General features: G+C 42.0%; 1 protein-coding gene and 1 non-coding gene across 3 annotated transcripts in view; both read left to right on the top strand.

The window, feature by feature from the left end:
- Nucleotides 1-7,669: 7,669 nt before the first annotated feature.
- The window catches only part of LOC118299065 (P2Y purinoceptor 3), a 12,370-nt gene continuing 6,371 nt past the window's right edge, over nt 7,670-13,668 (top strand). Inside the window, exon 1 of one of the 2 annotated variants that reach the window (XM_035622452.2) lies at nt 7,670-8,170. The gene's annotated coding sequence lies outside the window, so the exon portion shown is untranslated. Of the gene's footprint in view, nt 8,171-9,692; nt 10,690-13,668 lie in introns of those variants that run through there. The other variant, XM_035622453.2, reaches the window with a different exon arrangement.
- trnaa-agc lies at nt 13,120-13,192 on the top strand. The gene has a single exon. It is a non-coding gene; the product is annotated as a tRNA-Ala (tRNA).

Raw genomic sequence — 13,668 nt, 5'->3', positions numbered from 1 at the left:
TTTACCGTGTTAATTCTGCAAGTGTCAGAAATGTTACACACATCTGCTTTTACTGACTTGCATTTCACCATTTTCTTTCTCCACTTTTAAAAATCCAGCATAAACCTTTATATTAATAAAATGGTAATTACCTGGACTATTATAGCCAGTGAGCTGGACCATATATACAATGTGTTTACCATGGCTTCTTTTGCATTATAGCTTGTTACATCCACAGTACGATCTATTTTAATCACGAGTCTTTGTTTATTGGTCCTCGGCTGGGGAGATTTAGGGTGGGGGATGGTGGTTGTGGGGTTTAATAATAAGCCTGTGGCATTTTTAAAAAATAAAAAAAATAATGTTTTTTCAACAAAAAAAAAAGACTCAAATCACAACATCTGTAGAGCACAGGCTGGGTTATCAACAAGCATTTACTGTGCTGGTATGTAGAAGTGGTTTGATATTGCAATAAAACAAGAGGGAATGCCTCCAGCTGTTGACATAGTCATTATATTATCAGCGTTTTGAATTGATTTAAAAAAGAAAGAAGCTTCATCTCTAAATATGGATCACAGGCTCTTCATGCGGCCTCAATAATTATTACAGTTACTGCTAAGAAGAGTAGAACATATCAAAATAAAACATTCGAGGTATTGAATAACTTTGTGAGGAAATATTGCACAACATTAGAGAACTTGATGACTACAACTTAATGCTACGTAACAGGTACCTAGGCTTTGTAGTGCGAGCGGGAGGAAGAAGCAATTTATATTGTAATTTGAAACTATAAGATTAAGGTCGAGTGTTTTGAGGTATTCTTAGTCCAGGTGTTTGTACACTAGTAGGTTAATCCTCAAGAAAATATTACACGATCTTGCTGTCCGATGGAAACCGTTATTTTTTTTAAATGAACCCTGTGTTCTAGAAGAGGGCACGTGGATGTTGATGGCGCGAGGGCCATCGAATGTTCCCACCGTGTAAGGATGTGAAAAAAAAATACAGAAACTGGATTTTCTCAGAACAGCAGTAATATTACTTGGTCATTAGGATTTATTTAACCAACCACTACTTTTGTCAGTTTTTCTCAATTTTTTGTTATGTTTTTTTCTTACTTTTCTTTCTTCTTTCCCTCTGGTCAATTAAGCATAATGAGTATGCATAATATTCAGGTGTATTTAACTATAGCATTGGATCTCTAAGTTAAAAAAAATGCAGTATATTTATACAGCAAGTGGTACAGTAATGTATTTCTAGCTAAGCATGGTTGCATCAGTGTGGCAGCTACTGTTTGTGCTTTTAATATTCTTTTCCCTCTTGTGCATCGCTGTCCTCTACATATCTCGTCAGTGGGGGGGGGGGGGCGATGTTAACACAAGGTCTGTAAATAAGGTTAGGACTTGTGGACGTTCTTGTCACCAAATTCCCCACAATCTATTTTTTTTATGATTTGAGCCTGAATTTTCAGACCTTGAGGAAGGTAGAGGATGAGCGACAGAACTGAAATGGATTAAATCATTTTTGGCAGAGTGGAAAAAAGTGGAACCACTGAAGCTCTTGGAAGCTTCTGTCGATGTCCATTTCTGTTCTGTGGGTGGAACGATGTATCGAACGATGTCTTGAAAACCCTCGGCCTCCACGCCCCTTTGTTCTGTGCCATATTTCACCAACCGTTGTTCAGTGACTATTAGTTTCTTCTCCCAAGTAACTGGCGAATTCTGATTCCTTGTTATGTCTGGCTTCCTGTGAATGTGTTTTCCTGTTGCTGTCCCGTTTCTCACATTGTTGTTGATGCATATTTGCCTGTCCCACTTTTCTCTTTCTTACCGGATCCTCTGCTAATCCTGTTTTCCCTTTTGTGCCACGACTTCCCCTTCAGAGGCCATCTTGCATCCCCCTTCAAACATTCATTTCATTCAGGAATGGAAAATGTCTGTGCGTATGTTCTGTTCCCTCCCTTTGCCCGTCCTATCATGTTTCTGGCCTCCATCTGCGATCGGTCTGACCTTGCAACCCCTCACCACCCACATCTAAATAACAGTTCAACTGAATTATACGACGGTCATGAAATTGCAGTTCTTAATGATGATAATCTGCTGAAATTGGCCTTTTGTGATAGTCCACTGAGCCGTTTTGAACACTAGATGTCACTAGTGACAAAATGTAGAAGTAACCCGGTGGTTTGAGGCTTTGAGCCAACATGATGAACAAACATTCATCGGTCATTTATGTTTCAGAATCAGAATTGGGGAGATAACAAACAAGACCCCAAATAAGGTTTTGTTTGTCATTATAGGGGTTGATAACTTAAGTAAATACCAGAAGGTTGTTTGCTTTCATAAGCTGTGGACCAATTCTCTTTAAAAACTGAAATACTGTTTTTAATATGGCGGCTCAGCAGAGAGGCAGTTGAATTAGACGTGACTTTTCAAGGTGGTCAAACTGCTTCCTGATTTTACTCCATTCCTCGCCTCTTTATTTTAATTTGCACTTAAAGAGAGAAGAATTGAACACGTTTGGTGTTAAAGAAGGGGAGAGGCAAAGTTGTCTTAAATCCCAGGTCATGTGACATTTCCAAACATTGACAGGTGGTCATCTTTCTTTTTTTCTGGCATATTTTAATCTTGGGCCTTTTCACCTTGATAATGAAAATGCATCCAGAACCATTTCCAACTCTCCTGTCCTCCCATCTCCCCCCTCTTCTCTTTTTTTTTTATTTTTTTGCCTTGCAGTTGCTAAGTCTTAGTTATATTTCTTTTCCATGAGTATAAATTGAAACACTACTATCACAGTGAATAGTAGGCTCTTAAATGTCTTTGATGTTCTGCTGCAGCTTTCTTCATTTCAGTTTGTCTCGGTTTGATTTGACACTAAATGTGATGCAAAAAGTGGAAATTCCTTGTCTTCCAAAAAAAAAGAAGCATACTTGTATCTCCCCCCTGGATCGAGTATTAGGAACAACCCCATCTTTGGAAGTTTTAGTTTGGTACCCAGTTTGCACATGCTATGGTAAATGTTACCGTAAGGTTGTGTTTGAAACTGAAGCCCAACGTCTGTTCAGCGTTGAGAGAAGTGAATTGTATGTTAGCTATTCGGTCCAGAGTGAAGGACCTGCGTCAGGCTTGTGATATGAAGTGTAAATCTGTTTTTCTTTTTTTCCTTTTCTTTTTTTATGTTTTTTTTTTTTTTCGTTGTTGAGGGTTTTTTTTTTTTTTAAGATCAGTTAGTGATCTTAGTACTATAACTAAGCCAAGTTTGTAATTGTATATTTACTGTAAAATGTAGAACATTGAATAACTATTAAAATTTTCCTATAAAAGGAAGATCGTCTTGTGACGCCTTATTTCAAAATGAATGCCTTTATGTAGAGCCGCAACCGTTAATCCATTAATAATCATTTACTAAATGAATCGCAAACTATTATGATAACCGATTAATCGGTTATTAAAAAATCTTAAATCTGAGTATTTTCTGGTTTCTTTGCTCCTCTGTGACAGTAAATTAAATATCTTTGGTGTGTGGACAAAACAAAACATCTTGTGGTTTGGGAAACACAATCAACATTTTTCACAATTTTATGGACAGAACAACTAATCGAGAAAATAATTGACAAGATTAATCGATTATGAAAATAATCGATTGTTGCAGCCATCGTTATTATATTGAGCTGACTCTGATATCAACCAAACGAATAAGTTTGACTAGCATTAAAAAACTATTTATCTGCATGTACAGAACAGCTCCAGAAAGACTGACAGTTATGCGCAATACCTCCCGTGAAGTGTCTGATACCTGTTCAGTGAGTGTTTGTACAAGACTTCTCTGGAAGCTAAAAGCAGTTACATATAAGTTGAAGACTCGCCCATTGAAGGTTGCAACCCTGTTGGATTGAAAATGAACACCTGACAGATCTACGCTTCCACCAAAACAGTCAAGTTGCAGTTTATTGTCCGTACAGACTCAAAATGAAGACTTTGAAGAAATTATATCAATGGTATTAAGTGTATTTTTTTTTCCATTAATGGTGTATGAACACTAAAAGAATGGTTACCTTGACCTTTGTCCACCACCTTCTAGCCTGTGCCAAGGCGCTCGCACATCCACGAGAGTGAACCGGACGGACAACTCGACAGGCACGCAGGCATGAAAAGGAATTTTGCGGTAAAACAGGCTCCTCAATGTATTATCCTTTGTAAGATTTTACTGCTTACTAATCATTTATAATTTGAATATGAATTCTGCAAGTGAAAATGGCAGAAGTTCAACTGTTGTGATAATGTCAGGCAAACTAAACACAAATCAAATCTTTAAGTCAGAAGTGAAGATGCCGTCTTGTGTCAAGTTTGTAATTGGCAGCTTCTGAATCTGGGAAGTTAAAGGGAATCGTATATCAAGATACTCGGTGACAGATTCTGTTTTTGTACCACTTATTATTTTACAAGGGGTTTTGACATACTAGTTAAAGCTAATGCCACATTTACTCCTGTCAACCTTGGACTTGTAGACCCTGGTAACTGTTAAGAAAGTGGTTTTAAGTTTGTGAAATCTGTCAAGTTGCACTGTGGGTATTTGGATCGATACGGCCTTCTTTCCTTTCCTATGTTCCCTTCCAAGAACCGGATGATGTGAGGACACATACACAGGCGAGGTTTGTGGCACTTTTTCAAAAGTTCAATTTGCAAATAGTCGAACCGGGATGGATTATTTCCCTTATGGCTTAATGCAAAAAGAACACTCACTGTTTCACTTCCCTCTGGATCCATCAACAGACATCTGACTGGGTTGAGCAACACCCGCCACACACACGCACACACACGCACACACGCACGCACGCACGCACGCACACGCACACACACGCACACACTGCTGAACCAACACAGGCACACACCTCTTTAATGGACAATGCCCCACCAAACACACACAACCTCATATCTTTATCATCATGTGCAGCCGTACTGCACTGATGTGTCCGAATGGCTTGTAGTGACACTGCAGATTGGAGATTTTTTTTAATATCTTGTCATATTTCTTATATAACAAACTTAGGTTTCAATATGGAATTTCAGAAATATTTAGAAATCATTATTTCAAGATGTCTTGCCCTAGCGATCCTGCCTTGATCCTTCTAAGGTTTTACAGTTTTCAGTGTGAAATGACATGAAATTAGTGTTTCAAAGGTTTGAATATACTATTAAACACTATTACTTTGCAGTGTGCTGTCTGCACACAGGACTACCACACCTCTTGTTTGGTATTTTTATATTCCTTTTTTTTTACGTTCAAGTGCAAAGTGAAAACCATATGGGTAAAGGAAAAAAAATCTTATTTAAGGTGCTGAGATTTTATGATAATGAGCTCCGCGGCAACAGAGGTCCATTACCGACTAACTAATGACTTAATCTGGCATGTGGTCTCCTTCGTCCTCCAGTGGGATCCACTGGGAGAGATCACACAGCAACATACGGCCTCTCAGCGCGAGATCCAACCCTCGTCCGGCAGACACTTGGAAATTTGTATTCTGATCATCAACCTATAGACTATTCATTTTGAATTTGCATATATTTTTATTCACTCATCACACATATTACCACAAGTGTAAACAATATAGACAGTGTAAACAAAGTCCAAACAGGCTCAGGCAGAACCAGTAGGAGTAAAAATCATCTTAAATAAAATAAATAAATCAGTAGTGAATTATTTAATTGAAATATTGGATCTATAATTCTGCCCTTGAAGTATACTAAACATCTACGTTTCCCCACACAGCGCTGCCACCTGCTCAGTTTTTTTTGCTTCCTCTCTCTAATAATAGGTTACACATGGTGGATTCACATCTGATATTTAAAAGAAGTGAAAACCTGCTTCTATTTTTTTTAGAATAAAAAAAAAGACAACTTTTAGTAACTAAAGAGCACAGACTCTGCTGTGCAGTGTGTAAATGTAAATAAAGGGAATATACACATATGCAAAAATACTCTTGAAGCAGACTTTAGGCAAATCACATCCTGTTTCAATCACTGACAGAAAAGAATCATCTTTATCAGGATTGTAACAAAGTGTGAACGCAGGCACATCACAGCCTCTGCAATCAAGACTCAAAGAAAAGATTCTGCTCCAGTGGCAGACATGAACCCCCAGGGTGATCTGATCTGAAGACTTTTGGGAGGAAACCACACATGACAACTGTTTGATTTGGCTTTGAAATGCTGGAATACGTCACAGTGAAACTGTCACATGGTGTTATGTCATTGCAAATTACAATATTTGTGAGTGGTGTGATCCAAATCAAAGCCGTGCGAGCAGGCAAAACTGCCGAGACGCTTCAAAAGACAGGATCCAGTTTGGGTTTGCAAACACGCCACATGCACCGGAATACTTCCAGCACACTTGAGAGACTGCAGCTCTTCCACTCAACAAGGCCCCTTTAAGTCTGAGTTGAGTTCACTGCTGCAGTCCGCGCGCTCATTGCAGAGCAGGAGCAAAGAAGGGCGGAGGCCTTCCATGACTGTTTGGATCGGAGAGCGGCTCTTACAATACTCCACAATCATTATGAAATACTCTGAGTAAGCTTTGAGCAACGTGCTTCTGAGGAAAAAGAAAACGCACTTCCCTGTCTGGACACGTCGCTGTTTCAACACGACAAATGAGCTAATTCAGATAAAAGAATTCTGCTGGATGTTGGTCAACTGTCAGCGTGAGGTCGCTGAGACAAAATGGAACCATCCACGTGACCAAACTATCTAACTGTCTTTTGTATTTAACTGTATTTTTGCTAGCGAGAGAGCGAGAGGAATGCACTACAACATCTTAATGAAACAACGTTTGTGCGGTATAAAAATACAGACATGGAATAACAGTAACACTTTTTCCAGACCTCAGTCTCTTCAGAACACACACACACACGACTTCTGTTGTCACTTTCCACATGAACAATGTTGTTGACGTGTTTTCCAACACTTCTTTGTCGTTTGTCTCGAACAGGGAAGCTATTGGCCAAACGTGTGAAGCAAAATCAACGCATCCGCCAGTCAAGTATACATAAACAATATTTCATGCCCTGGTGATTGTGCGGATTGGAATCTGCATGGAAAGCTTCGATAGTTGGTGTAAGAACATCTTCAAAAACTAACACTCATTAATCCTTTGGGACGAAGGACAGACGCACACACACCCTCTGACTCTTCATGAATGTCACTGACAGCAGACGATGTGCTGCACAACACTGTTATATTTCTGAATTATGTGTCCAAAATTCTCCCAAAATAAACTCTGCAGTGGTCACAACTTATCAGATGTATTCTGATGGAAACCGGACTCTGAGCAGGAAACGCTCATGTTGACGAATCTAATAAAAGTGCTATAAATGTCTCATAAAATGCCAATAAGCTGAAGCGTATACGGAGACACGTGGAGTCTGGTTCTGTCGCCCTCGGTGATGTGTAGCCTGCTGCGTTTAGTGTCAATGAGCTGCAAACACATATTCGTCAGACTCCCAAGATGCTGGACCGTGGTAGCTGGTGTGTGTGTGTGTGTGTGTGTGTAAATGGAGAGAGGGGTAAACACATGGAAGCTTGATGCGTTTCCTCTGCCATGTTCTTGTTGTTTCTGTTGAGACAATATTTGTACTGGTATACCAGGGGCTGCAGCTCATCACTGAGCGCACCATGTCCCCATTTCTTTTCCTGGGAATCCGGGGGTTTCCCCCCCCAACCCCAAGTGTTACGCCCGTGCTCGTGATAACTACATTCGTTTTGTTTTTTTTAAATGATCTTGTATGTTAGAATAACGCCACACACGTTTTGGGTGGTTGATATTTGGCCCCTGGCTACGGGACGGGTGCAGGAGTCATTGCGCGCGCGTGGCCGCGGTCTGGCGGGCGCGCGCCGCTGTGCTCCCGTTCCGCTGCAGACAACGGAGAGAGAGAGGAGCGCGTGCAGCCACCGGAGCCGGTAGGAGAAGGACCGGGACCGGGACACAGTTTGAACCGGACTTGCTCTCGGTGTTGATGATAAGAAGTGTGGTCGAACTGTGTTTTCTGTCCACCTGCTGTTCCCTCCTCGCGGGACTCTGGAGTGTGTGGCGGTGCACACACACACACACACACACACCGGGGCAGAGAGGAGCAGGACAAGTGTCTGCCATGGCTGCGACTTGTTGATGTTGCCATTGAAGTTTATTGCAGCCATTCAGGGTAAGTTTGTCTCATTTTTATCTATTTAAAAAACAAAAAACAAACTGGATTATGGAAATTGAAGCTCTCCAATGTGCATTTGAATTCAACTATCAACAACAAATGAATTTGTCACAGCGTGGGCTGCGTTGCTCAATACCAACCTTATCATGCCAGCTATTCATAGCATTTCAGCTCCAGCGGTATCTCCAGTGGGGATATTCCTATTGAACACATCTTTATGTTCCTGAGACACACACACATATATAATGAAACAAGTAATGAAAGCGAAATAAATCAGATGCGCAAAACTCTTCTGGCACCAAAATAAACCCATTCAGCGACGGTGGAGTATTGTTTGTGTCACCTGTAGCAGTTGAAAACAAAGTCGTTGTACTTCATGTACTGTGTGTGTGTGTGTGTGAGTGTATGAGTGAATCTTACAGTAAATGGTGCATGGCTTTGCAGACCATTTGCAATGAAAGTGATGCCAATAAATAAGTGGTGAATGTTGTTCTGTCAATCACGAAAGAGATTTTAAACTTTGGAAAAGGTTGTAAAGAACCAATGTTCTTTTTGGTTAGTATTTTTTCATATTCACAACTCTTGAGACAGGGTAGGCAAAGCTGACAACTGCCTGGGGGCCCTTAAGCTGAGACCCCCCACCCCCCAAGAACTACTGATTAAATTAGTCCAACAGCAGTTTTCCGAGATCTCCCTTGAATTCTACGATCGGCCGTGTACAGGAGTCTGCAACGACACTGTGGTTGGAAACTCCCTTATAAGGCCCCGGTTCGATGTAGGGGTCCCCCAGGTCCTTTTTTACATGGGGCCCCCCCCCCCCCAAAGTTCCTTGAAATGAATACATAAAACACATTCAAGTGGACAATTACATAAACACGGTAAGGAGTGTTAAGAAAGACATGTTAGACATTAGTTTATGTTATAAATAATGTACCCTTCAATACAGCATTTACAGTCTAGCTATCTGAGTAAACCCAGTGCAGTGTTTCACAAGAACGCAGATATTTGAAAGTACCAGGGGATTGAGTTTATACTTTATGAACAAATAGTCTAGAAAACAAATGGTGAGAGAAAGAAGCATCCTCGAGGGACGCCACCAAACGGAGCGCAGAGGTTGGAGATCCGTTTCTGGCGATTACCGGACCATTGTTATACCTAATAACCGCCCTCACACCAGTGGAAAAATACAGAAGGACGTCCAGTAAATTGTCGTCACGTCACGGACTTGGTAATAATAACCCTCCATGTAGTGCTCTCGTGCGTAAAGGACCTGGCACACTGGGACCGTTTGGCTTCGGTTAGTCTGTTTTCAGAGAAGATTCCTCTGTGCCAGGCTTCTGTGGGTGTTTTGTCCCATCCGACTGGGGAACAGACCAACGTAGCACTGGTTTAGAGACTCGGATGGAGACCGAGAGGTGATGGCCGGAGCTGCGAGAGACAGAAAAAGGGACAAAGTTAAGTGCTCGGCATTATCTGACGGAGTAAACAATCCAAAGCTCAGTGGCAGCCGTCCCCAAAGCTACAGGGCTCCCTAGAATTGGCAATTCAATGCGACTGCACCAAGATAAATCTGCCTTCTGAGATCTGAGTTAGGATTTAAAGGGACAGCTGCGGTAGTGTGTCTTCATTAGGAACCATGGTGACCAGAGCTGATGTTCAAAAATACTGTGTGATTGCTCCAGAATGGCCCGAGACGCATTTTGGGGGAATCAGTCAGTGAAGACGGCAAAGACATTTGGTTTCACTGACACTGCCCTTCACCACAACTGCATTCACATGCCGCCTGCACCACGGACCCATGGCGACAGCCACCACAGGGCAGCGGCTACCTGCTACTTAGCCCACTTTGCCTGACGAAAAGGTGCGCTTTACAGCAACTCGCGGCGGACCATGTTCGGAAAAACATGCCCTGACATCACCCGAAGATGAAAATATTTGTGCTTCCCCGGGATATTTTTGCATTGTCAGCAAACCTTTGTTTGGGCAGGACAGAAATAAGAGAGACACAGATGGACAGTAAAGTTGTTACCACAGCATCATTTTTGTGTCATAATGGGAGGCGGGATAGTGGCACTGGCTACTTCACTCTTACTTACTAAATCAACCAACATGAACATGGTGCCTGGCTGAAGGGACGAAGGAACCTCATTTTGAGTTTCAGTGACCCATGCCCCACTGCCCTGTCTCCGTTGTCGACGTGTTTCATCAGAACTGCGTTCACTTCCCCCCCGTGTTTGCCAACAACTTGGCAGGAGTCACTCGCACGGGGAACGGCCTGAACGGCTGTCTGAACTCCGTCAACGCGCCAAATGAAGTCGTCCGTGCAAATCCGTTCGTCTGCGTTTTTTGTCTACACGTTGTTGTCGCCTGCAGCTTCGTGTGTGATGTATAAATCACACACAACGTGTGATGTGTGAAGGCCTCTCTGTGCATCTGACTGTGGACTAGAACTGGATTTACATTTTAGGTTTGGTTCCCAGATTTGTGAAGCTATTGCACTTTGTGGAAATGAAACAGTGAGTACAAACAGACATTTTCTTCTTCTTTTTTAGCTTAAATGCGTGTGCTGCTTGGTGTGTGTGTGTGTGTGTGTGTGTGTGTGTGTGTGTGTGTGTGTGTGTGTGTGTGTTTTTAGCTTTTGTTCTCGTTCTCCAAGTCGTTTATAAAGTCTAAAGTCGTTTATTATATTATACGACCAATTGCAGTTGGGTTTCATGCAATGACCAATTGCCCCCCCCAATTGCACCTAAACGCTGATGCGTTTAGGTGCACGTCTGTATGCCACACAAATTAATGTGTGCATGCAAACATGTTATTGTTCTGTGCAGTCACTAATGCTCGATACCAATTTTTAGTTTCCTTCCTGATTATTGATTACAGCCAAAGCATGAGTGTGTATATGCATGTGTTGGTCTCTCTGTGTGTGTGTGTGTGTGTGTGTGTGTGTGTGTGTATGCACGTGCGCGTGCTGTATTTGAGCAGAGGGCCAGAGAGCGAGGAGCATGAATCATTGATTGGCGTGGCCCGGGAGAGTCCAGATCAGGGATGGGGGAAAGTGATGAGAGTTGAATGGTTCCCTGCTTTCTCTCCTCAACACAACACCCCTCCTCCTCTGTTCATTTACATCTCCTGGTCGCTGTATAGTATAATTCCCTTTCATGCAGAGATTCTGCTGTACTCGTGTATAATACGACACCTTACACCGACTGAACCAAACCAAAGTGGCAAAACACAGTGATGTCACCCATTGGTTTGTGAACTGCCGTTTTGAAGCCTCGAGTTTGGCATCTTGTTTTTTTTTAAACCAGAAGTAACCATATTCTGAGTAGCAGGGGGGTGGACCTGACTGAGAGCTGGAGGACACTGCACGTCCAGAAAAACCTGTGACCTTCATCCATTGGACAGTACTAGCTGGCAATCACACGTTTTCCACGCCCAAAGACACACCGTGCTTTATCGTCTATTTCTTACTTTAAATGGGATCACTATTCACAAAATGAACATCATGCTGTGTTGAAGAAGACTTGAAACTGGCGTTTGAGACAATAAACTGTTGACTAGTGTTATGAGGCGAGAGAAGCAGGAGTCATTTTGTCATAAACTTTCATAGAAACTAGACTTGTTTTTGCAACGAGTGGAATCGCCCTCTGCTGGTCGTTCCAGAGAATACAGGCTTTCAGGCACTTGGCTTTGGCTTCACTTTCCGGACCCCGGGAGTCTAAGTCTATTTTTATATACAGTCTATGGTAGCCCTGCACATTACATTCATATCGGCAGGGAGGCAAGCCCCCCCCCCCCCCCGTTCTGTGTTCTTACCTTTTTATACAGAACAGCAAGGTGGATTAAAGGTACAACTTTTTTTTACGTTGAACAGGATGTGTGATATAGGTGATAGGAGTCAGGGAGTGTCAAAGGAAAGGTCTTCATGTGCCCTTATCTGCCAGTCACCTGCCCTTACAGATTAGATTACAGCCAGCCAGGTGGCTACAGAGTCACTGCTACAGCTAATAAATCCAGATTATTCTCTGTCTGAGTGTATGTTTCTAGCGGGAGTGTTGGTTTAATCAACTATCTAATCTGGATTTTCCGGTACATTATCAAATTTGCATGTGTTTAGTCGAAAAGTGTAATTTGATTTTTTTTTCTGGTTTGGGGCTTTTGGCTCAACAAAACAAACAATTTGAAGAGTTTACCTTGAGGTCTCGAAATTTTTTATGGAAAATTTCCAGACATTTCTCTTCACTAATCCACATACCTTTTTTTATTTTTTGACAATGCCGGGTCAACACAACTGACATATCATCACCTATTACAGTTTACTTGGCAAATTTGTAACTGTAACTGTAACAGTCCAATACGTTCCCCCTTTTAACTCTGGTTTGGTCTCCACCAACTCTTGGGAGACGTGTCTGGCTCCACAGTCGGATCCTTTGGTGCCTGGAAAGGTCGCTTGCAGTGAAATAATTCAAGCTTTCACCTATAAATCTCGACATGATTGGTGAGCCAAAACAATACAGTTTCGGTCCACGATGGTACCGTATCCACATGCCAAATAATCCCTCCAACTTGTACATGTGGTGTCTGCTGCGTTCCGTTGTTTAGTCTGAGCTGCAAGTCACATTCCTGCAGTCATGGATTATAAGAAAATCTTGCATCACCTCCAGCTCTGCCTTCTGGCAAGCCTGAGGGCAGAAAATATGCAGCAGCACGTCTCTCTTGTCCAAGCAAGTGTGTGTGTGTGTGTGTGTGTGTGTGTGTGTGTGTGTGTGTGTGTGTGTGTGTGTGTGTGTGTGTGTGAGAGTGTGAGTGTGTGTGAGTGAGTGTGTGTGTGAGAGAGATAAACATTGCAGTGCAGAGGGAGTGTCACCGTCAGCTGCTGGTAACATTACTCCTGCTGCAGGACGGTCACCGTACGCCTGTCTGTATTTTATGGACAGGCTCAGGCAGGGGAATTAGCTCAAATGGTAGAGCGCTCGCTTAGCATGCGAGAGGTAGCGGGATCGATGCCCGCATTCTCCAGGTGAATTTTTTTTTTTTTGACTGTGGCCAAGACACGCATAGTTCAAAGCTTTTTGTAGGGCGGAGAGGATTATTGCAGACAGATGTCTGAATGCACGTGCAGTGAAAAAAACGCATACAAGGACCAGTGTTGTCTTGTATCTTCTCAATGAATAAATAGCTGTCGTTCTCATAAGACAATATATAACGTATGATATATGATCATCCTAACATTTACATTTAGTATGGGCCTCAGACAGAAGACCTGCGTGTGCCTGCATGTTCAAAAACACATAGGAAAACAATCAGAAAGTTTACAGTGAAAATGCATTTTTATTTGAAATTATTCTGACAACATCAGTTAAGAACTCAAATAGGTGCAATATTAACCCTGATATTTAAGACATATATTTTAGTATTTGAAGTATTTCAAAATGCTTGAGACCTGGTTATTGTGTAGTTTTGTACTTAAATAAATTGGGTTTATTAGTAATATT

This window comes from Scophthalmus maximus, chromosome 11 (assembly GCF_022379125.1).
Source record: "Scophthalmus maximus strain ysfricsl-2021 chromosome 11, ASM2237912v1, whole genome shotgun sequence".
Lineage (NCBI taxonomy): Eukaryota > Metazoa > Chordata > Actinopteri > Pleuronectiformes > Scophthalmidae > Scophthalmus > Scophthalmus maximus.
Note: the sequence above shows the minus strand (reverse complement) of the source record. Positions and strands in the feature narration are given on the sequence as shown.